We start from the raw sequence: 24,504 nt of genomic DNA, 5'->3' as shown, positions 1-24,504 counted from the left end.
CAGTTATTGTATATCTTAAAAAAGGAGAGGGAAAAAAAAGCAGACCCACACTACGGGCATCATTAACACTGGATTAATAGTCGTCTCATCTAAATACATAACCCTAATTACCAATTACCCTAAACAAATAAGAAAATATAGGATTCTAGTTTTTCCTTTCAAATAGAATAGGGCCAGGAAGATGCAGTTAAAAGAGGAGTTCCATCTTTTATTAGCTTGTGAAAAGACACTTGTATGAAGGTATTTGATATGAAATGCAATAGTCAGTAGTTAACTCTGTACCTGTTTACGTTGTGAAACCTACGTAAAATAGTTATGCACTAGGAATTAATACTTAAGCTGCAGATTATGTAAAACATTCATTATGAGCAAATGGTGATATTACTGCAGAGTAATGGCTAGCAAGCTTTGTCTGTGATTCCCCTGCAAGGAGCTAACCTCATGAGTTACTCTCATCATATGACCTTTTACAGTTAATTAACAGTTGCTACTTAGGTTGCAAGTACTTACCTCTTGTTATATTGAAACATACAAATGAAGGGTGAGTGAGTATCTTAAACTTTCTGGTGCATCTGTTCCCAAAAAATAGGAATGGCTGTTTCATGGTATTTTAGGTAAAGATCAACCACAAACTTTTTATGGGACTCCCTGAGCCACTGCCCTTGCTGCATCTCCCATCAGCATGTGAAGGGATTTCTGACCAAAGAATGCTACATGTATTTTAACTACTCTTTCATATCAGGTATGCTAGATGCTCAGATACCACGCCTAGATAGGATGTAGCTTTTATGTATCCAGTTGCATTACAGGGCTCAGATTTTCTGGAAGAATTGTCCATGTCCTAGTGCTCAACCTATTAAGTGGTTTCTACAAATAAGAAAAATGATGCAGTGATGGCCTGGACTAATTTTTTGGTCACTATATTACCATGAGACTCTGTTTCAAAAGGAGACTGGTGCTTGGCCATTGTGTGATGGAATTGCATTAACAATGCCATTCTCTCTCTCTCTCTCACTCTGTGTAACACCAGTGTAGCTGTCTGTTTACCCTGTCAATGGAAAAGTACCATATGCAGATATTCCTGTACAGTATAAGCGATGTGCAACAGCAAACACAGATCAAAGAATAAAAGAATGAGAGGAGGATTTTCACATTGACATTAATCATTGACTTAGGCTGGTGAAAACCTTCATGTTGACAAAAACTTCCCTATACCAATCTGCCAAAAGTTATTAAACTCAGTGTTGACTCGATGGTCAAAGAAAATATTAGCATTAACACTGTAAATTAGGAACAAATAAAAAAGGAGAAAAGAATTCAACAGTTTTGCCTATGACAAGTATATGTTTGAATTAAGAATATTTTCCAGTGACCAAAAAAAAGGTGAAATAAATGGGCAAAGGTTCTCAAAATTTAAATGACCATAATGTTAGTTCATGAGACAACTGGAAAATGAAACTGATGCTTGAGTTGTCTATTTTCACTGTCCAACCTAGGTAAACTAGTAAAAAGAAAATTCGCATAAAGAAAAATATACTAGATTAAAAATATTTATTTCAAGTTTAATAATCTATAGATGTTATAACACAGGTAAAATCTTCCTTGAAAAACAAATTTTTATTGTGAAAGTGTACCTTCTAAATTAATATCTTTGCAAACTTAGGAAATACAGCCACATGGATGTTTGCTGCATGGCTTACTGACAAATGGTTCTCTCTCTTAAATGCTTTACTCTTCAGATAGTCCAGTGGTTCGGGCACTAGTCTAGGACTTAGCAGTCCCTGCTGTGCCACAGATTTCCCGTGTGATGTTCAGCAAGTCACTCAGTTTTGTGCCTCAGTTTCTGTAAAATGGGGATAAATATTACTACCCTACCTCATGGGTTGTTGTGAGGATGAATACGTGAAAGATTTCTGCAGTGGTCAGGTACTACATTAAAGGGGATCCATACAAGCTCCTAAGATAGACAGCACACCCAACGCTATTACAAAGTCTGACTTCTGTCACGGAGCATGTGTCTCCTAATGCTGTGCAAAGGCCCATTTTGAAGGTTTTGCAAGGCCCGCAGGGGATAAATGGTTTGGGCAACAGCATTGCAGAGCACTTTGATCTCAAAAAGATGAAGAGTGATAATAGGGAAACCTTTAAAAGGCTAATAAAAGTGGGAAACAATAGGATATGAATATAAAAGTTGGTGACTTCAGGATCATGTCTTTGAAAGTAGGCTGAGAGCTACAATGAATAAACATTTGAAGCACAGCTTGATTAAAAATAGCCAACAGCGTTCTGGAATGAATGTTTTATTAAATTATTGAAAGTTCCTTTAGGATATGAATATTGTGGCAGATGAGATGATATATTACAGGGTTAGATTTCTGGCAATTGTTTGAGAAAATTTCACATTGGGATTTTGTGTGTAAGGTGGAAAGTCAGAAATTAAGAGGAGAGATGGCACAGTGGGTTAGATCTGCCTACAGGGCAGAAAACAACCAATGTCCCTAAATGGTATCTTTGCTAGCTTACAAGAAGTTTCCAGGTACAACAAACTTTTGTTGTTTATGTAAATTGTTTTGAATGAAAGAGATTTGCAAATGTGTAGAATGAAAGTAATTGTGAAGGCACAAAAAAATAATTAACACCATGAAACCAAAAGGACGTGAATCATTTAAGAACCTGAGATAACAGATGAGAACATTTAATTGAAGGCAGACAAAGGTAGAATGTGTCTTATAGCAAAGAACCGAATGGGGGGGGGGAACAGTTGCTGAATGAACTGAAAGAACGAGGAGTACTTGTGGCACCTTAGCGACTAACAAATTTATTTGAGCATAAGCTTTCGTGAGCTACAGCTTGTTAGTCTCTAAGGTGCCACAAGTACTCCTTTTCTTTTTGCGAATACAGATGAACATGGCTGCTACTCTGAAACCTGTCATGAATGAACTGAGTTGCATTATACTGATCAGGGAAGAGAACTGGGACTTAAGGACAAATAAAACACGTGAGGCTAAAAGCCTTAAGGTAGTTACAGTGAAAAAAGGAAGTAGGAGGTTAATAGCCACTGCTGGAAGAATGCAGTACAGTATCAGTCAAAGGAAGTAAAATGATATTGAACACACAGAAGTGTTTGCTTATTGTAAGAACACATGCTTCAGGATTCACTGCAAAGGTGATGGACAAATGCCTTTTGGCCACCTCAGAGAGAAGGTGGGAAGAGCCATTCATTACAGCACACACCTGCACATTTTATCTTACTAATTAAAAAAAGAAAGGGAAGGAGGAAGGTCATTTTGCTACCAAAAGCTTCCCAATATAATTAATTCTACTTCAGTGGCATCACCTCAGCCAGTCGGAGCACAAGGATGCTGTGTCGATTCGAACTCACAGCTGTCGCTGTAATTTTTAGTAACCGTATTGTATGCAAACTCCTGCAGACTGTTCCATATCATCCCTCAGAACTCTGCTCCCTATGCCCACAACAATGAGGCTGCCTCAACTTCTCAGTTTCATCTATACAACAAAGAATCCCCCTGATAATGGCTCCAAAAACAGTTCATTACACGTTTCAGTACAAAAGTAACCTTCCTGCTGACTCAGTGGTAACTGATTCCTTGGCTAACCAAACACCAAAGCCTTCTGCTTCAGAGTTTATATAGCTCAGGATATACATACGTGCTTGTAAACAGGAACCATCCTGAAATTATCCTCTAAATCCTCTGAGAAGGATAAAAATATTTTTTTGCCTCCTTTAAAAAAATCAGGAGTACTTTGTCTCTTCTTTTGCTCCAATGATGTAAAGCTCACTGAAAGACAGTCAGCAACAACTAAGTAAAACTAACCAAAAATTTCGGCTTTTATCGAACAAAGTTGTGTTATCTGATGTATTTACATATGTAGGTCTGAGCTATGAATTAATGGGAGAGGTGGACTGGATATTTCAGGGGATGGGGATTGGAAATGAGTTACACTGATGGCCTCATCACAAAAACAAATAGCATTAACTGCCATCTCAGTAGAGAGACGAATGACTGAGTGGATATGGAGACGTGGACTTACCAAAAGTAACTTGTGCATTTCTTACATTGAGACTAGACTACTGAAACTCTCTTTACCTGAGCTAGCACACAAGCTAGTTTTCAGAGAGACCTGCACAAAATGCACCACACTGTCATTCTACGCTTTGTAATAACTGCAAGTTGAATTTCTGGTCCAGTTCAAGGAGGCTGTCCTCATTTTGAAAGGTTTCAGAGTAGCAGCCGTGTTAGTCTGTATTCGCAAAAAGAAAAGGAGTACTTGTGGCACCTTAGAGACTAACAAATTTATTAGAGCATAAGCTTTCGTGAGCTACAGCTCACTTCATCGGAAAAACTTTTTTTCCACCAAATGCATCCGATGAAGTGAGCTGTAGCTCACGAAAGCTTATGCTCTAATAAATTTGTTAGTCTCTAAGGTGCCACAAGTACTCCTTTTCTTTTTGCTCATTTTGAAAGTCCTGAATGAATAAGGGTCAGGCCCAATTGCTTCCATTTTTTGTGTTCAGTATGAACTACAAAGTAAGAGACAGATTATATATACATTCAATCCTTGGAAGACTCCACTGAGGTTGCCAGGTAGTACAATTTATTTTTCTGATATCATAAGTGTAACTCATTGCCAATTCCCAACTCTCATAAACTCATAGCTTATATAGTCGTATGGAAATATGCTGGATGGTGCAACTTGGTTTGAAGCAGGCCTGGGTATGGGTTGTTTTTCTTATATTCTGCTTTTCTGTGGCTTTCATGAAATCTAGCATCTTGGGGGAGAGAAGAGAATGAGAGTAATGCTGATGTTTTTTAAGCAGGCAAAGCAGAATTTTTTAATGTTTAAATAACAATTTCAAGAAGGTTCCTGTTGTACAAGTTGGTAAGTATATTCCAATTTAAATAAATTGAAGCAGAAGGCTGAGTTGTTTTGTTAGCCCAGGAAACAGTTGTTACAGAATTAGCAGGAAAAATTGTCCAGTGATTTTTGTACTGAAATGTGTAATAAGTACATTTTTGAGACCTAATCAAGGAGTCCTCTTTTGTTTTCTGCATGACATTGAGATGCTGAGGCAGGTTCATTTGTTGTGGGCATATGGGAGGGCATAGGCATGCGACTAGAACCAACCACAATGGGAGTCTTTTGACTCTATTGAGCACAAGGACTATTCCACTAGAGACAGGAGCCATGCTAAAGAGGGTGGCGAAGAGGGGCAGGGAGGAGGTAAGGCCAAGCCAGCTCTTCCTGCCCCATACCAGCCCTCTCTGCTAGCCAGAACGCAGTGGGAGTGTGCTTGCCCCTTCTTTTAATGATTGTGGCATGGGTCACACTTGCCCGGTGCACCTGGGTAGTGCAGCTCTGCAACAACCTAAGGGTACGTCTAAACTACCTGCCAGATAGACGCAATAAATTGATCCCCGATCGCTCTGCCATCGACTCCTGTACTCCACCGCGGCAAGAGGCGGGAGCAGCGGCAGTCAACCCCGCACTGTGAGGATGCAAGGTAAGTCGACCTCAGATACATTAATTGTAATACATTCATTATATTAATTAAGCCTTTACTGGGTAACAAAATATATGTCACCATCATCTTGTCTTTACAAAGAGAAAATTAAAGTAGCCAATCTGATAATACCAGTTAATCACTGCAGATATAAAGAGAGAGAGATACAGAAGAACACTCAAGAATAAAAGGATAACTCATTTCACTTTTAAAAAATTCCACTGAAGTGTAAGCTCTGTTTAGGGAGAGAATTGTGTGTCTGTTATATTCTCTGATCTCCCGAGGAAAAAGTTTCCGAATTACGTTTAAAACTGCCAGTTTCTGAGCAAGCAGCATGAAGAGGTTTTTCTGGGAGAAAGGTTCAATAATTTAAAATGAGTCAATACAGACGAGCAAAAGGGTGGTTTGATCTAGTTCAGAAACTGACTCTTTCCAGCAAGAAAAAAAATGCAATCTCTGTGATGAATTATTTTGTGTAGAACAGGAGTCAAGTAGAAGAAAATCACCTCGGAAGAAAAGAGGACAGGTCACCAGGGGAATTGGTTTGTTCAACTAATTGTGAGCTTGAACAAAAGAAATGAGATTTCTAGGAGAACTCCAGATAGAATCTATAAGTCTCCTGGGATGTGATGTAAAATTGTGTTCCTAACTACTTCCGGTCATTAAAGATCTCATGGCACATTTTCTGAAAGATGCGGTGTTGACCCTGGTCAAATTCTAACTTGGATAATGAATTTTCTGCTTAAATTTCCCCGTTTCAACTAGACATGATTATCCTCTTCACTCATCCTATGCTTTCATGCAATGTTTATGATCACCACATGTGCCTGAAAACTGGGGATGTACCTGTTAGCTTTACAAACATCAGGGCTTTGTCCTGTCCTTGTTAACCCTTTATAGCTTCTGGCCACCCCACAGAAGTTCTGTTTAAATCATCTGGTATCAATGTTATCTTTGGTGGAACTTCTAGAGTTTCAGAGAATGATATAATGGAATAGAGTTTGGTTATAACACCTTTTCATGCTCATGGTTGACTTTACAAATGGTTTGTTCAGGGCTGGTAGCACAGAGACCATCTTAGTGCCATATCCTGGCATCGATTTACAGACATAACTCCTGCTGACATCAATGAGAGTTCCATGTGTGGAAAAGTGACAAGTTATTAGGTAGACATAGACAATCAGCTATAGTTCACCCACAACTTTGTGCAGGGGAACCTGTTTTATTGACACATCAGAATATTTACAGCTTTCAGTTGAATTAAAGTCCTGTGAATAAACAATTTCACAGTTGGCAAAATAGTTCTAATTTAAGTCCTGTGTTCCACTGTAATTCATTCCTGCCATATCAGGAGATCCTGATAAAACACTGTGGTCCCTCTGGATGTGGTTCAAGCGTAGATCATTCTTGCAGTGCAGATGGGACTGAACCTTGCTTTAACTGTGTTGCTGAATTTTGCCACAGCCAAGGACTTTTGCAGCGGCGTTGTAAGTATGGTTCTTCTTTGAGTGCTTACTCATGTCCATTCCAATGGGTGTGTGTGTGCGCTGCATGCATGATTGTCACAAGATTTTCCGCTAGGGGTACCCGTCAGGTTGGCAGCGGAGCCCCCTAGAGTGGTGCCCTCATGGTGGTGTGTATATAGGACACCGCCGACCTGCTTCCTGCTCAATTTCTTCTTACTGCCAGTGACAGTCGTTGGAGCTTCCTTCAATCTCTTGCTTCACAAGTGCCTAATTAGTGGTTACCTTCTAGTTAGTTGTGAATAGTTCTTGAAAGTTGTAGTTTAGTAGTAGTTAGCCTCTGTTGGGGGGGTCCCCCCCCAGCTCCCCTGACCCGGGTATGCCTCGGTCTCAGGGGTTTAAATCCTGTGAACGCTGCGGGAAGCCTATACCCAGGGTGATCCACATGTGTCGTGCCTTAAGTGCATGGGTGAGAGCCATCAAACAGATAAGTGCTCCATTTGCAGGAGCTTTAGACCCAGGATGAAGAGGGAGTGGGACTATTGCCTCAAGCTCCTTTTAATGGAGGTGGCTCTTTGCCCTCAGCTGGCACTGGAAATGACACTGGTGCGCAGCGCACCGGCTTTGGTGCAGGACGCCTTGGCACCGAAAAAAGACTCTTCCAGGGAACATCGACACCGCTCCCTGGCTCATAAAGTGGGTCTGAGCATGCGACACCACTCTGTCCCTGGTGCTGTATAAGAAGGCTGCGGTGGACAGGGGTCAGTCCCCACCAGGAAACAGCACAGGGATCCCAGTCAGGGCACCCATGGCCTCGCCCTCAGATCCTGGCGCCGTCGACTCCGACCCTGCCAGGGGCTCCAACAAGTCCTCTGTTGGTGGACTCCCTGACTCAGGAGGCATTGGAGGATGAAATTGATCTCCCCTCCATGCCAGGTACCTTTGAGGACGTTTGGGACTTTATTGCCATGATGGCACAGTCCCTAGCCCTACAGGTGCGACCACTGGCACCGATCCAGGTGGCAGCGCAAGGCCCGGCGATGGGACTGTGCAGTTTACAGCACCTTCTGCAGGACTGATGGTGGCACCGCCACCCATTCAACACCGGGACAAGCCAATGATGCAATGGCACTGCTCCCTGTGACCAGGGAACCGTTCCCCAGCACCGCTGGGCTCTGTCCCTTCAGGTTTAGACAATTAGACAGACTCCGATAATGAGTCGTTGACCTCTTGACATAGTCAGTACTGCTCTTGGTACCGGCACCTCAGATCGCAAGATGCGCAGGGGGTATCCTGGCCCCCACAGTGGCAGGGGCCGGTACAGTGGCCCGTTTGGACTCCCTGGGCCTACCATTAGGCTCAAGGGCTGGGCTCCAGGCCCACGTCTGTAATGTCTGCATCCCAGTCTCTTCCTTCAGCCACGTTGGTACCGCGCCATACTCCTACAGCACCTGAAGACCCCCCCATGTGACAAGGACCCTGGGTCTTCGCAAGCAGATGCAACTCTCAAGTCAGCACCCCAGGTGGTACCAGTGCCACAGTCCACCCCAAATAGGGCAGATATACCCGAGCAGCCTCCAGAGAGCCTGAGGGTTAGGAGGACCCCGTCCCATGGGCCTCGTCATCCTCTTCACCGGATGAGGCAGTGGCTGGCACCTCCACCACCAAGCTCCCTGCAATAGACAATAGGACTCACCAAGACCTTCTTAGGAGTGTGGCCCAAAACTTACACCTCCAGGCTGAGGAGATGCCAGAAGACTCTGATCCAATGGTGGACATTCTTGCCCTGGAGGGTCCTTCTAGGGTAGTCTTGCCCCTTATAAAGACCATACAAAACACCACAAAGGTGCTATGGCAAACCCTGGCCTCCATACCTCCCATGGCCAAAAGGGTGGAAAAGAGGTATTTTGTGCCGCAGAAGGGGTACAAACATCTTTTTACCCACCCTCAGCCTGGAACATTAGTGGTGGATGCGGTGAACCACAAAGAGCGGCACAGTCAACCAGGTCCTGCCCCGAAGTCACGAGATGCCTAGAATCTGGACGTTTTCGGCCGTAAAGTCTACTCGACCCGGGGGGGCTCCAGCTTCATGTTGCTAATCAGCAAGCGGTGCTCAGCCACTACGCCTTCAATTCCTGGAGAGCACTAGCTATGTTCCAGGAATTGCTCCCGTCAGACTCATGCCCGGAGTTTGCAGCGCTTCTTGAGGAGGGCAAGGTGGGGTCAAGGACCTTCTTCCAGGCTTCCCTAGCCTGAGCTGGACCTGCGGCTTGGACCATGGCCACAGCAATCACCATGAGACGGAGCGCCTGGTTACAGGTTTCAGGCATACCCCCAGAGGTCCAGAACACCATTCAGGACCTGCCCTGTGACTGTGCGGGCTTGTTTGCCGAGAACACAGACTCCTGCTTGAATAGTCTGAAAGACTACTGAGCGACATTGAAATCCCTGGGGATCCATACTCTGGCACCACAGAGGAATCCCTTCAAACCCCAGCCTCCTTCCCACTTCTATTCCGGACTCTGGAGGCAGGACATAGCCTGGAGAAGGGGCAGGAATAATAGGAGGCGCCAGTCACAGTCTCGGGCCAAGGCCAGAGCTTGTCCAAACAGCCCCTGGGGCTGAAACCTAATTTTTGAAGATGTGCCCAAGGGTGGAGCACCAGGACTCAATCTGGATCCTTACCCACTCTTTGTGAACTGGCTATCCCACTTCTACCGTGCTTGGTCCCAGATCACAACAGATCGCTGGGCTCTGAGCATGATAGGGGTGGAATATTCTATCCAGTTCTGTTCCCTCCTGCCTTCCCAGTCCCTCTTCAGGGACCCTTCTCCCAAGCAACTCATCCAGGAGGTGCAATCGCTCCTCACTCTGGGGGCGAGAGAGGAGGTTGTTCAGGAGTTCAGGATTGGCCTGCAGGCATCAGTGAGACAAAAAGGCTGTGGCCTGCCAAACTCATACTTTCACCAACATATTTTGTCTAAGGGAGACAGTGCTTCAAGAGAGCTCAGACTGGACAGGATTTTTAGAGAGAAAAATGACCATAAGTAGAATTAGGGGATTTGAAAAGAGTTGAAACACTGTGTTTCAATTTCTGGCAGCTCCTTAAGCAACAAAGCAAAAATATTTGCAACCTAGCCAGTTATTAACATTGGGACAGACTTTCAAAGGAGCGCAGCATCCAACATTCCATTTTAGGCACTGAAAAAGTCTGTGGCCAGCAGTTTTCTTATTTGCTTTAACAACGATCTTCTCCAAAGCTTCTGGGGAAATAACTTTTCCCTACTTTTCTCTTACACACGCGTCTTCTGTTAGAGCTGCAGAATCTACCGATAAGACTCGGTCAACATCTCTGAAAGTTTGAACACTGCCAAGTTCATTAAATGGTTCAATACATTTGAGAATATACTTTCCAAAAATTACAAGATATTAAGAGGATGTGTAGAGACATTTTTAAAAGGTAATTACTGTACCAGCATTCCAGGAGCCTTAGAAATGTAGCCATGTAAATTATTCTAGCTGCTTCATCGAATTTAATATTGTTAAAACTTACATAAAACACTTTTATTTTGAGTAATAGTTATGACATATTTGATTCTGCATATTAAGCATATGCAACATATTTTCACAGACATGCTAAGACTTTCCTGTTTAATAACATCTAGTGTCTATTAATAATGGTATATTTGAGCGAAAAGTTTGGAACTTTAAAAAGCTCATTTTAAAATGTTTTTTTTTCCTAGATTGTTGTTAAAAAAAATATCATTCACCTGTGGCACAGGCTCAGGTATTAACAACACAAGGCTTTCTGGATAGCATAAAATTAGTGTGTTTAGTATATGTTGGTCTTTGTGTGTGTTTGTGTGTGTGTGTGTGCAACTTGTAAGAATATTTTCTATGAAGCTGTGTCTGCTCATACTGCTACACTGTGTGTGTGTATGCATGTACAATATAATTTTTGCAACAGAAAGAATGACCAGAGTTAAACATGTAAGTTCCCTGTATAGATCCACATGGAAAAGTTTTGGAGAAACCACTTGGTCAAAGCCTACTGGGCTGAGCGCACCAAGGGAAGCCAGGAAGTCATGAGTTCTAATCTGGCCTATAATACTGAGTTCTGTTGTTGACCTCAATCAAATCACTTAACTTCTGTGCCTCAGTCTACGTATTTTGAAAATGGGTGCAATAATTACCATGCAGGGTAACTGCTAGTTATGACAATGAGTTTGTTATTGACTGTAAAGCACTTTGAAGAAAAATGCTTATAGTGTGAGCATCTATCTAAGTAGTTATAATGTATATGCTGAATGCCTGAACTGCAATGTTATCCTCTGGACGTGCCTTCACTCAAAATGTGGAGGTTTTGGATCTGGGTTGTTGGTTCAGGCCCATAGCTAATCAAAACAGTGACCAAAAAGGAGACTGAGTTCCTTCCAGATTTCCACTGCACTTTATTCTCCCCTCTGCAAACATTATGGAACAGATTCTCAGCTGGATTAAGTGTTGCTTCAATGATTCCACTGGCTTCTGGGGAAATAACTTTTCCCTACTTTTCTCTTACAATGTGGCTTTTCAGATTTAATAACTGGATGATTCACTCTGAGCTGTTAGCTGCCCCCCCACCACAAAATAAAGTGTCTTTTAGCAAAGAATTAGTAAATCTACTTCAAGCTGCCCAAACACTGTTGATTATAAGCAGAAATACTGATGGGTTTACAAGACCAACTGAAAGATGTACTGAAGCCACACAATTGATACGTGCTTCTGTGCTAGCATAGATATTTATTGCATTCTAAACAAAGGAACCTGTCAAAAATAAGGAATATTGTGGTAGTCCTTTGAGCCCTTTATTTCACTCCTCCATATGTGCCATCATTAGATTTTGCAAAACTGGCCAAAAATATGTTGTTTAATTTCAGGTGAATGGAATTTTTCATTCTGCAACATATACAATTTTTAGTTTCGTCCAAAGAGTCACAAGTGTGAGTGCATCACAGATGCAGCATGTGTTAGTGCACTGGGCATCTGCTGGGAAGCCAGAGCTTATGGCACTCTGTGCTGTTTACAATATTTTGCTCCTACTCAGAACTTTACAACTATTTGGTAATATTTCCGATACTTATTGAGGAAAACAGAGACTCGGAGAGGTACTGATTTGCTCAAATTTACATAGCAAGTAAGTATCAGGAGGATTAGAACCCAGTTCTATTGAGTTCAGGACCCATGATTAATATATTAGACCTCAGTGCCTCTGAGGCAAGTTACTTAATCTCTCTCAGCTTCCTTGTCCGTAAAATCACGGATTTTACACCCTGCATCTCATTAAAAAATGGATGTTCGCAGCACCATATACAACAAAATTTGTTTTATTGCTTATATTTAGAATAGGAAATACACAAATATCACAATAAATTGAACTCCTTAAGATGGTAAATATCCAGGTTTTTACTAGTAACACACTGAAATTCATCTTCTCAAAATTCATCAAAGCAGTGGAACGTCTAAAGCATTCACTAATGAATAGGAAACTTCCTGCAGATTGCAAAAGTAGTAAGTGGTAGTGGTGGTGGGGAAGACTATTAGAAATCAAGGCTACTCCATCCATCATCAGATGTACTTCCTTTAGACAAGTGTAGTTCAGTGTGATTTATTTATTATAATTCATATTATGCTAGTAAATGTGCTTTAGTACATTCTGTAAAGTTATCAGTCTTAGTATAAAGACTTCGCTACCATGCTCTACTGGTCTCTGCCAAGAAGTGAGGTAAGATTATTGGGGTTTGGGGAATAACAAAGTTCTGCTGTAATTGCAAATCTCAGTACAGAACTCACCTGCAGCCAGGGCAGAAATGAGAACAGCAAATAATGTATCCCACTACACACCGAATACACATTGGGTATAACCCCCTCCAATATGGAGGGAATGGGCCAGCTCCACATAAACTCAATTTAAATCCAGTTAATGGTAATACAACTTGAATGATTTAAGACAAAAGTCTTAGAGTATTTGCACCAAGGATACATTTTCCCCAAAGGCTTAAGTACAGCAAAAGTGCTTGCAGAAGCTGTCTGCATTACAGTGAATGCTACCTTTTAGGATTTCTGACGAGCTCGCAAGAGCAAAGCTTTTGTTGATTTTGTTACCAGAATCCTAGGTTTTATGAATGAATGGTTCCTTTACTTCATATAATCTATGCTTCCAAAGAGTAACCTGAAATTGGGAAACCATAGGAGTCAGCAGCTTTAACAATCAAGCCTGCACTGGAATCAGAGACATACAGGGACAGCCCTCATTAGCTTTATGGTCATCACATCATCCTGAGCTCTTGTGATGACCTGTGTAAATGAGAGTGACTATCCATAGGAAGCAATGGCAAGTGGTTGCGGCAACTTGCAGTGAGATGTGTTGTTTGTTCTTGAAAACTTTGTGACAACGTAAGATTATCGTGCTTTATAACCATATTCAGCATATAGAGCTGTCGGCTGGTTTAATGTAATCCCTAGGATCTTGTGTTGAGAGGCTATAATCACTGAAAGACATGCTGAGAGCAGCAGCCATATTATGAGTGTGACATAGTAGATACAAGTTGTTTGTTCTGATCTGTCTGCCTCTAATTCTGTTTAAAATTGACCTAAATCTACATGCGGTTCAGGATCAGCATGTTTTTGCACCAGCACCATTAATGCCTGGCTATGCTGCAGTGGACACCCTCAGTTCAATTATTTTCTAAAATGATTAGCATGAGACAGCAGGAAAACCAGTTGGCTAAAAAAGGCCTCTTCCTGCCAGGGCCGGCTCCAGGCACCAGCTTTCCAAGCAGGTGCTTGGGGCGGCATTTAGAATGGGGCGGCAGTCCGTGTCCCGCGGTGGCAATTCAGCCACTACTGCTTGGGGCAGCAAAATTGGTAGAGCCACCCCTTCTTCCTGCAAACCTTTACTCATTTCAATAGGGCTGTTAGTATGCGTAAAGATTTGTGGGAACAAACCCTAAATTGTCTTATTGGAAACTTGCTCAGTTTGAAATCTTTCAATGGAATTCTTTCTTTAAATATAAACCTAGGGTTGGAGATCTAAAATATTTCAAACACATATATATATTTCAAATAGGCCATAGGATAAAGGATCCTTGGAACTTTAGATACTGATTTTCCCCCCTGTAATTTTTTCCTTTTATCATCTTGCTTCATTTTTTAAAAATCCTATGAGATTGGAATAGCTGTTAGTTAGAATCTGGGAGCAAAAGGGTAGATTTTTAAAATTAGGGACCTTGGGGAATAGTTTTACCAGTTGGGTGGAAGAACAGTTTCTCTACTGTGCCTTCGGCAGCTCAGGAATTGGAGGCACTCAGTCTGTAAATTGCAAATCAAAGCGTGCAGATTTTCTTAACTAAGCACATTCCAGGGCTTCACATGGACCATGATCTGCAGGGATCAAAAGATGTTCTGATACCAGGGCAGAAAAAAGCCTACAATGCAAATTCCCAAACGCAGATTAAAATAATTTCCAGGGTGTCTACACAAATTCTTTTGCTGAAAATGTCTCACTGATGCTACTGATGGATTAGTTTTTCTGGAGGTAACAACATTGCAAGAGCTAGGGTAGATGTGGTTCTAGCAGAGCTCTCAAGTGTACCAGGTTTTGTGGGATGATCTGCAAGTCAGGTAAATCACTGACTGAGTCAGGCAAATGTACTGCTGAGTCAGGCAATATTCTGCAGAGACAGACTCCCAATCCAAATACCCAGAAGCATGGGGAAAGTACACAGTACTCGGAGCCAGAAGTTCTGGTCTCATCTGTTTATATTTCTCTGCACTTAAAGAGCCCTCACTGAGCAACCTTATACTCTGCCTTAGAAGGGCAGTGAAGTATCACTCTCCTATTTTAGAAATAACTTAGAAGATGCATAAAGTCACTTCAAGCAGAGCTGGGAACAGACACTAAATCTCTCATATAGCAAACCCAAGTCTCATCATTGCCTTTCAAAATTAATAGGCCAAATCTGTGAATTTGGCTAACCAGTGGAGCATGCTCACTTGCCAGAGCCATGAAGAGAACCCAGGATTCCTGATCTGCAACATTCTATTGCTCTCCAGGCAAACAGCTGTGTTGCATGTTGGCAAAGCTTGTCAAGTCTCCCTTAGTGATTTGTCCTACATAAAGGATAATTATTATTCCTTTAGCCTCATTGGTGCATGCCATAGATCTGAAAGTCCAGGGTTCATCCTGCTGATGACCTTTTGGGTGAAAGTTTTGCCCTTATGTGTGCACATGATGTATTCTGCCCTCCCCCCCCAGTATTTTTAAACCAATATTAATCCACATAGTGAGAAAACTCCCTTAAAAACAGGTTTTACAGTATTAAGAAGTAAAAACCAACCATCTGTAATCTGCTAATTGGCATGCTGTGGAACAAAATGCTATAGTTCTTGTAGGCAGTACTGGCTCCCACCACCAATCCTAGAATAGATGAAGCCTTTCCTGTAAACTATACACAAGGATGAATAAGTTTAAATGAACCTACTGAGACAATCATTGCGGGGTGGTGGGTAAATGGGATTTCTGGAAATGGCTTGGGCTTTCTCTGAAGTGTCAGGTACCACCCACTACCTGAATCTGGAGTCCTGTATCAGTGGTCTGTTTGGCATAATTGCACCTGACAGTCCCTGTGTAGAATCAGTTAAAGGTTACCGTCAAACTCAGTCAAAACTCCATTGATTTTCATGCTAGGTTAGCCTGGGTAAAATCAGGGTTTGGTTTTTGTTTATGCAAAAAGATGATAAAGTATGCGTGTGCTCACTACTGCGTTATTTACCTTCTATTAGCTGTAAAGGTTTTTTGTACAAGTGGTTCAGTAAAGATTTCTCCTTTCCCCTGGAACGTTATGTTAAAGGCACTTAGGAAAAAGTTAAAACTCATAGAACTTCTTATGGAAAAATCATTACCAGTATTTAAAAACCACTGTAAAAATGAACAAAGTCTTCTGCCTGTGGAGGTAACTTGGCTGTTTAATTAAAGACACATCACCCCACAGCAAGTCAAGTCACCCTTAAGCAAATTAAAATCTAAAATCGGGTGAAATGAATACTTCATAAGTGACACTAGAAGTTTAGTGTATTGAATGTTTTAATGCCCCAAAGGTTTAAAAGAGCAAATCCTACAGAGCTACTTCCCTGAGCAGAAAAACTGTACCTTGTTGCTTTACGATGCTGGATTTTAAAATTCAGGCACCAAAAGATATTTAGATTATATGCTGTGACCATCCGGTTCTCACCAGTTTGCTTGCCCCCACCGCCCCCAAAGAACAGTTGGCTACTGAAAAATATACATATAGAAAAAAATATTTATTACTGAATTGTTCTAATTCACACAAAATAGTAAATGCAACAGCTATGGTTCCATGCAAGGGCATTTTTCAGTTTCATACATGAGACCTACGTTCACTGGTAGCTAACATCATTGTACTGCTTTCCAGTGCATGAACCCCAATCCTGCTAATGGATGGACTGATACTCCCATGACAGTTGGTGGGGGAGGGTAGTCTACATAGAAGAAAGTTTTGCAGCAGAGAACACCAGTATATTTATCAGTTAGGAAGCAAGTGGGGAAAAATACCTAACTAAAATACCCCTGTGCTTACCCTTTCAGAGTTCGGAGAATGTTTCAATTAATTTTAAATTGTGGATTAAAATAGAGTTTGTTGTAATCAGATGGCAAAGTCCATCCTTGTATTTTTCTGAATAGTGTATATTTGCCCCCCAAATGTATGGATAAAAAAATACAAAGGGTGGGGTTTTCCAAGGTGTGTTAGGGTTTGTCTAGACATAGTTACTCAGGGACAGAACACTTGTTCTGGAATAACAGTGGCCATACATGGAGATATCCAGAAATAGCTGTTGCTGAGTAACTCCATGTGTAGAAGAGATCTAAGTGATTTAGGAGTGCAAATCCTATTGTGTATCAATGGGACTGGTAAGAAGGTTTTCAACAACACAAATGGCAGATGGCACAAATGGCACAAATCCTACCTTCAAAGGGAGTTAGGTGCCTAACTGCCATATATTGCTTTTGGAAAATCTCCCTCATGCTCCAAAATCTGTCACTTTTGGAAATCTTATCCTAAGTGTCTAGACACTACAGTAACACACACTCCAGAAATATCCATGGCAAGTAGCCTACAGAAGTTCTGGTGGGTTTTTTTCTTAGCCCAAGATGATATAGTAAACAGTTGTTCCAAAAAGGTAGAAAAATGACAACGTGAGCATATCCATAGGCTCTTAAATTTTTTCCTTTAGTTAGAACAAAACTTCCTAAGTGTCAGAGTACGGTACTTAAGCACTGGAAAAAAATGCCTAGGGAGGTTGTGGAATCTCTGTCATTGGAGGTTTTTAAGAACAGGTTAGACAAACACCTGCCAGGAATGGCCTAGTTATTACATAGTCCTGCCTTAAGTTCAGGGGACTGAACTAGATGACCTCTCGAGGTCCCTTCCATTCCTACATTTCTATGCCATATTATTCCTTGATATAACTCCCTGTGATACAGCATGGTCAGAGGGCAGCAGGAGAGTGTTAGAAGGGAACCTTATTCCCTGTAGAGGGAAGAAAGTTTGCTATAAATTAATTAAAGCACCTGAAGCCAGTCACATGATAAAAACTCCCTGCTTCAATCAGACAAGAGGAGGAGTTGAAGCAGAGTGGATTGGTGTTGGAGCAGGGAGCAGTTTGGAGAAGTGCTGTGGTGGGTTAAGAATACCTAGTCCCTAGGTAAAGGAACACCTGGTTTGTACAGAGGGAGGACAGGAAGCCCCACAAGCTGATGGGCAGGAGATGGAAGTAGCCCAGGGGAAGGAACTGCTAGTTCTAGTGATTTACTGCTATCCCTAGGGCCCCTGGGTTGGGACCTGGAGTAGAGGGCGGGCCCAGGTCCCTCCCTCTTCACTACCCTCCTCTAGGACACTAGTGGGGCAGTTAATACCCCAGTTCAGGGGCAAGAAACAGTGCCCTGAACTGCCGCCCCCCCCCAAGAAGAGAAAGCACGAGATCTGTCATAGTAGTGGTGGCAATTTGCCACACTCCCATTAAAGTCAATGAAATTACACCAGGACTAAAAGCTTTGTCTAGTGGGTTCAGCTGCATCTAATGCAAAACTTTCCCTGACATCTCATTCCTTCCCTGGAGATCCTGCTTCTGTCTTCAGAGGCACTGAAGACGCAAGAAACTTATTACAGGTAACTGCATGAGGGCCGAGGAAATAGATAAATGGTGCTCAGAGGGGGTCTCCTTCATTCAATGTAGTGATGGACTCTCACTTTCCCGCTGTTCTGACTACACATGCACATCAAAAATTCTATAAAAGGGCAAACCCAAAAAACAGAGTTAGAAATCCAATTCAGTTGCCTGAAATTCTGTAAGCTATTTAACAGCTTTTTAAAAAAAGAAAAGGAGTACTTGTGGCACCTTCTTTTTGCGAATACAGACTAACACGGCTGCTACTCTGTTCACAGCTTTTTAGTTGTTCTGACTCTGAGCCATCTTTCGAAATCCAGATGTTACAGAACAAGAGTCCAGATTGTAAAGTTAAATGACCGTTCTTTCCAATTGTGTGTGTTCTCATTAGCCTTAGCACTGACTGGGCTAAATCCACTATTCTCCCCTGGCTCCCTTCACTTTATATCCCTGGTGACAAAGATCCAAAAATTGCAACTAGATTAAATCCTCACTCCTTATTCATGCAACAAATAAATGAACTCCGGTGGCTCTTGGGACTAACAACGTGATCCTAGACTATGTTTGTATGAAGGGCTGAGCAAAATGTACCATTTTGATTTGCTACAACTGAAGGTATAAGCCTTTCCTAGTTTCATCAGCTCTGCCATAAAATATACACTTAGCCCTGCAATATGAAACATATTTCTTACTCCTGCAAAAATCTCCTGTTTCTTCTCTACTACTCAAGTTTTTGGAAAAGTAAAAAAAAAATATTTATATTAGAAACTGATTATACATGAGGTAAAATTCTTAAGTTTCAGTTTAAAGCTTGGACATTACATAATTTGATTTGTATAATTAAGGCATTTACCTTAGAAGGGATGAAGGAGGCTAGTTATAAAATCTAATTTCCCCTCTAAAATGGCAGCGTGTCTACAACAGCATTAAATGTAAGACCCTGACAGTAAGATGACACTGGCAAGGCTTAAACTGTAAAACCAGTTGTAAAAAAGATTTAGACTTGTTCTTTATAAATAAATGGGGGGGGGGGGGGGAATGAAGATGAGAACACAGTCAGTGATATGCAGTGATTACATCTTAACTTCTACCATATGATTTCCCATAGCTATTGATTGCTGGAGTTGGGTTATTTAAATAGGCTATCATATCCATCAACAGAAGGCAACTGTTCAGCCAAAGAATATAAGAGGGAATTTTAAGTTAGAATCCAAACATACCATTTTAAAAAAGATATTACAACCAAAATCCCACTTCCTAATATTATTGGACACTAAAATGCAATTCTTTATAATCAGACAGCATAGGAAGTTTGCTGTACGGTCTAATATTTCATATTGCTCTATGGCAAAATGTTCTTGTCCCGATTTCCAGGAAAGTAAGTAAATAAAAGCTCTTAATACAACATAATAAGCTTTAAAGCAAAATTTTCCTTATTCAGAAACAATGACTCTGGGCACTATTTAAATATTTGCCCTTTTGCTGCTTCTAGAACATTTGGATTTCAACACATTATTTTGGGATTGTTATTACTGTCACATATTGATAGATGTTTAGACAGTTCACTTACTGCAGCGAATACCACTCATTTTTACCTTCCAATTTGAAGGAATCTATCCCTCTGAAACCCTCTAGCATAATTCATTACAGGGCAAATAAATCTAAAACCTCCCACAACAAATGACACCAATATTTAATGGAACATGAAATCAAGTAAATGGAATTGAGTACAGTAATTAGTTCATATTTTAATCTGCAGACCTGTTTATTATCCATCAACAGATTAACAATTAAATCTGTGCTACTCAGATGATTCACTTTGTTTTTAGGAAAAAGGTTTATAGATATGTCAAAGCAAATTAACCAGAGAGATCTGGGAAACAAAACACACCATTTAGAGCTTTAATATTGGACATTGCTGGGATATACTTTGTTGTGTGTTATGACATTTATGGATATTGTATACTTTGTTTTTTACAGTATTGTACACATATTACTATACAGCTTCTGGCCAAGTTCTGAATTGTCCTGCATGGGTGCACAAAGCATAGACACCTCCTCCCCCATTCCCATACAGCTGTGCAGGACCCAGGCACAATGCTGATGCTAATGCTCCCTGCTTACGAGGGGCAGGTTGGCTGGCTAGCTAGCAAGCCTAATTGGATGTCACAGAACCAAGAAGAGGGATCAGAGCCCCTCTCCCTCTGCATGCCTACTAGTGGCTGGTAGGAGATGCTGGAGGAATGCATGTTGCACCTTGTTTCCCAGCAGGTGTGCTATCCCACATGCATAGCCGAGGCATTCTGCCTGTGTCTGCCCTGCACAGATGTAAAATCGCAGAACACCTCTGCTCGCGCTCTCTAGCTCTGCAGCCCTCTTCAGCTGCTGTTACAGGAGTGAGGGCACAAGCTGGCTCTTTAGATAAATAAGTCTAAATACTTAACCCAGTATGGTATAAACAGACTGTGCTAATTATTGCTTGAATTCTTCTCTGCTTCACCCAATGATAGTGCAATACAGTGATCCTATGCCTGAAAGAAGATGATGTTAGTCTCCTGAAGAAGTTTAGATGGGAGGCGGCAGGCCTTCCTTTCCTGTTCTCACTGCTGTCAACTATTTAAATTTTCCCCTCCTGTGGAAGGAACATGTGCTCCAAGTTCTTCATGTAAATGGCAGAGCTATATAGAGCTTTGTAGGTGGTGACAGGGATGAGGATGAGGGATTCAAAGAAGGAAGTGACACTGAATCAAAGGGCCTGAAAAATGATTTTTTCCCCCATACCCCTGAGCGACATGAGTTTTGCCGACTTAAGTGGTAGTGTACACACCTGGGACTTCACGTGGGCCATGTCTGTACTATGGCAGTGCATCTCTGGCGCTGTACTGCCATAGTGTAGATGCTTTCTATATTGATAAAGGGTTTTTTCCATTGCTGTAGTTTAAACCTCCTCTCCAAGAGAGGGTAGCTAGGTCGATGGAAGAATTCTTGTGTCAACTTAGCTGCATCTTGACTGAACCTAATTACAGTGCTTAGGGTGCACAAATTTTCACACCCCTCAGCGATGTAGCTATGTCAATCTAATTTTTAAGTGTACACCATGCCTTGATTTTGAGATCCTCTTTTAATGTTCATAGTACAATTAAATGCGTTAATCTGCGAGAAGTGTGTTGAGCCCATTTAATAACACACCAGATAAAGAATCAACTGCTTAACTGACTCGTATTTCAAATCCTTTCTTATTCCACGTTGCTGGAAACAGTCGAACACATTCCTGATAGAATAATGTTACATATACTTTAAAAAGCTTCTGCTGTTTAAGACCTTTAAGCATTACAATTCTCAATTATCTGCCCAGAGTCCACTGTGAAGTGATAATTAGGTGCTAAAAGGTAGCCAGATTACTGTATGGTTTCAGAGTAGCAGCCGTGTTAGTCTGTATCCGCAAAAAGAAAAGGAGTACTTGTGGCACCTTAGAGACTAACAAATTTATTTGAGCATAAGCTTATGCTCAAATAAATTTGTTAGTCTCTAAGGTGCCGCAAATACTCCTTTTCTTTTTGCAGATTACTGTAGAGATCTCTCTTGACATCCTTTAACACCTAAATAGGCCACACATTACAAATTCCTCGTGGTGTTCAGACCCTAATACATTTTTAAACAGTTTGGCATTGCTGGGTTCTGTCTTCATAATTTTTCACCACCCTGTTGCTGTCAAGCTTGCCCTATGTCTTTGCCCACTTGTACATTGTCTTGACTACAAAAACAGATGTCTGGACCATGTGGTAAGAACACAAATTTTCCCCTAGGGTGTAAAGCACCATCGTACCACATTCAGTGTGAGCTCAAGCAGCTCAGGACTTGTCTACACTGAAAAGCTGCAGTGCTTCAGTGAGAATACTATCTCATGTGGGTACTCCACCTCCCTGAGAGGCAGTAGCTATGTTGACAGGAGAAGCCCTCCTGTTGACATAGCGGTGTCTACACTGGGAGTTAGGCTGCTATAACTGGAGTTTCCACACTGCTGAGTGATATAGTTACACTATCAGTAAACTGCTAATGCAGACCAAGCCTTAAGCCTTATCTAGACTTGAAAGATTTGCTATTATATGCTGGTCTATGCTTCTAGCATAGATGCAGTTTACACCAGCAAGAGTCCTTTTGTCAGTATAGCTTTTATCATTTCCCTGAGCAAAATAGACTAGATGGGCAAATGGACTTTTTGCCAGTGCTCCAGGATTAGGGCTCTTAGGTGCTTCTGCAATACAGACAACAATAATCAGCAACTCCCTAATGAAGCCCTGGAGATCTGGAGAAATTTTGCCAAAAAATCTCCCCATTGCCACACAGATTCAACTGTACTAGTGTTAGCGATGGTGGAAAATGTTTTCAAAATTTCCTTAGCACACTAGGGATTTTCAAACTTTTCCCTAGCATTAGTGCATGTAGATTTGAGAATCATGCCTGTATCCAAATTATACCAAAACTCCCACCACCTCTACCAGAACTGCTAGACCAATGGTGGGAAAGATGTTCATAAATTATTAGTACAAACTAGGTGCAAAAAGACTTGAAATTCATGGCAAAATAGTTAATTCCTTTATATGGGCTCAAATGTACCAATGCTGGCACCAGTCCTGCACCCTGATTCTCGGAGGAGTCACAATGATTTCAGTGGGATTGCATTTGGGCACAGTGGAATGCTCTTGATGATCGGGTCCTAGACTTGCATTTATTTTCTTTTAGCTGAGGTGTTTTGGGAATATTTTAAGCAGTGCATTTTCTATTTATACTTGTACTATATTTTTCTTTATTCTTTCTCCTTTGACCAATATTATCCTATCACTAGAATGACAGCTATGGGCAGTAGCAGGCCTGAAAGCATATGTTACTCCATAAAGTCAGCTAGCCATTAACTAGTGTATCATTTCCTTAGTATTACTGCTGGGAATTGTAAACATTGTAAATAACCCTTTCCAGACCTGAGAGCTTATCTAAAATCACTCTGTTGTTAAAAGTGGAGCTTGTTGGATGGAATTATACTCTCTGGGGCAAATACAGTTATGGTGTGAAAGCTGGTTCTTTGCTGAGGAGTTGTACCAACTCTATACAACAGGGTCCATTTGGCCCTTTTTTTTTTGTATTACGGGTACAGCATAGTATGTGGGGATGTGACTCAGCTATTCAGTAATAGATTTTTTACATAAGAGATGGTCCAGGTCCAAGTCCAAGCAAAGCACCAGCTCCAAACACTGCCAAATCTCAAAAGGTTCAGCCCCATGTCTAGTTCATGTATTGTACTTCCTGTCATTCATAATGACTGACAGTGGTCACCAGTTTTACCAGCAGTTTTCTTCTTTTACTTGAGAAAGAGGTGTTGTATCTGTTGGCAAATATTGGCTTTAATGGTGACCTATGTACTAAGACAGACCTAACAGGACAACCCTGTTTCAAAGCTAAAAAAAAAGTTCTGGACCCTTGGCCATTCCTTCCATGCCCATTCAGTTCACCTTCCTCCGTTTCACTTGTTGTTTTCTGGTTCTCATACTCGTTAATGCTGGTTGTGTTTTTTAACCTGTCAGAATTGCTCTTTATTTGTTGGTTCTCTCTCCAACTGCTCCATCTCCCAAGTCCCACCTAATTTACTTTCCCTCTCTCGTCTGTCAGCTGTACTCTGTCCTCCAGGTCTCTCTTATTTTGTCAAAGATGCTGTTGATTTTTTTTTTAACCACCCTTTTTTGCTTTTGCTGCATGGTATTAAATATTGGGCTGCAGTGCTGTACATTCTCACCTTTCATTACAATCTATACTCTGTGACTTTTCCTTCCACACACAAAATTTATGGCTGATATATTTCTAATCCATCAATCTCTCCTGTGACTTTCTGAAACAATGCTGATATGCCAAATCAAATACAGGGTTATATTTCAGCCGTATTTCTTGCTTCTTTATTAAAGCAAACTACTTTGTATTGAATATTGCTCTTACTATTTAGATGTGATTAGCAAAGCAAGGTCGTATTTATTAAAACACTCAATTTCACTTACGAGTTAAACACTGGATCCAATGTACGTGTCCATCTATCACAGAATTTAAACAAGGCATCCAGTAATCAGTTATGTAAGACATGAATAATTTTATGAAAACACTGCCACTGACTATATTATACATCTACATAGTTATACAAAACAAAGCAAATGATTACCATCAATTATAATATCATTTGACAAGCCTGCAATTAATCTGCTGCTCTTCAGATAATTGTTGTTGCACAATGCCAAAGAAAATGCCATG

General features: G+C 41.3%; 1 protein-coding gene across 4 annotated transcripts in view; it reads right to left on the bottom strand.

Annotated features, from left to right (window-relative positions):
* Nucleotides 1-24,504, bottom strand: part of CA10 (carbonic anhydrase 10) — a 343,800-nt gene that overhangs the window by 29,693 nt on the left and 289,603 nt on the right. The window lies entirely within an intron of this gene.

Source organism: Dermochelys coriacea, chromosome 14 (assembly GCF_009764565.3).
Source record: "Dermochelys coriacea isolate rDerCor1 chromosome 14, rDerCor1.pri.v4, whole genome shotgun sequence".
Taxonomy (NCBI): domain Eukaryota; kingdom Metazoa; phylum Chordata; order Testudines; family Dermochelyidae; genus Dermochelys; species Dermochelys coriacea.
The sequence above is the reverse complement of the archived record's forward strand: the minus strand, read 5'-3'. Positions and strand labels throughout refer to the sequence as shown.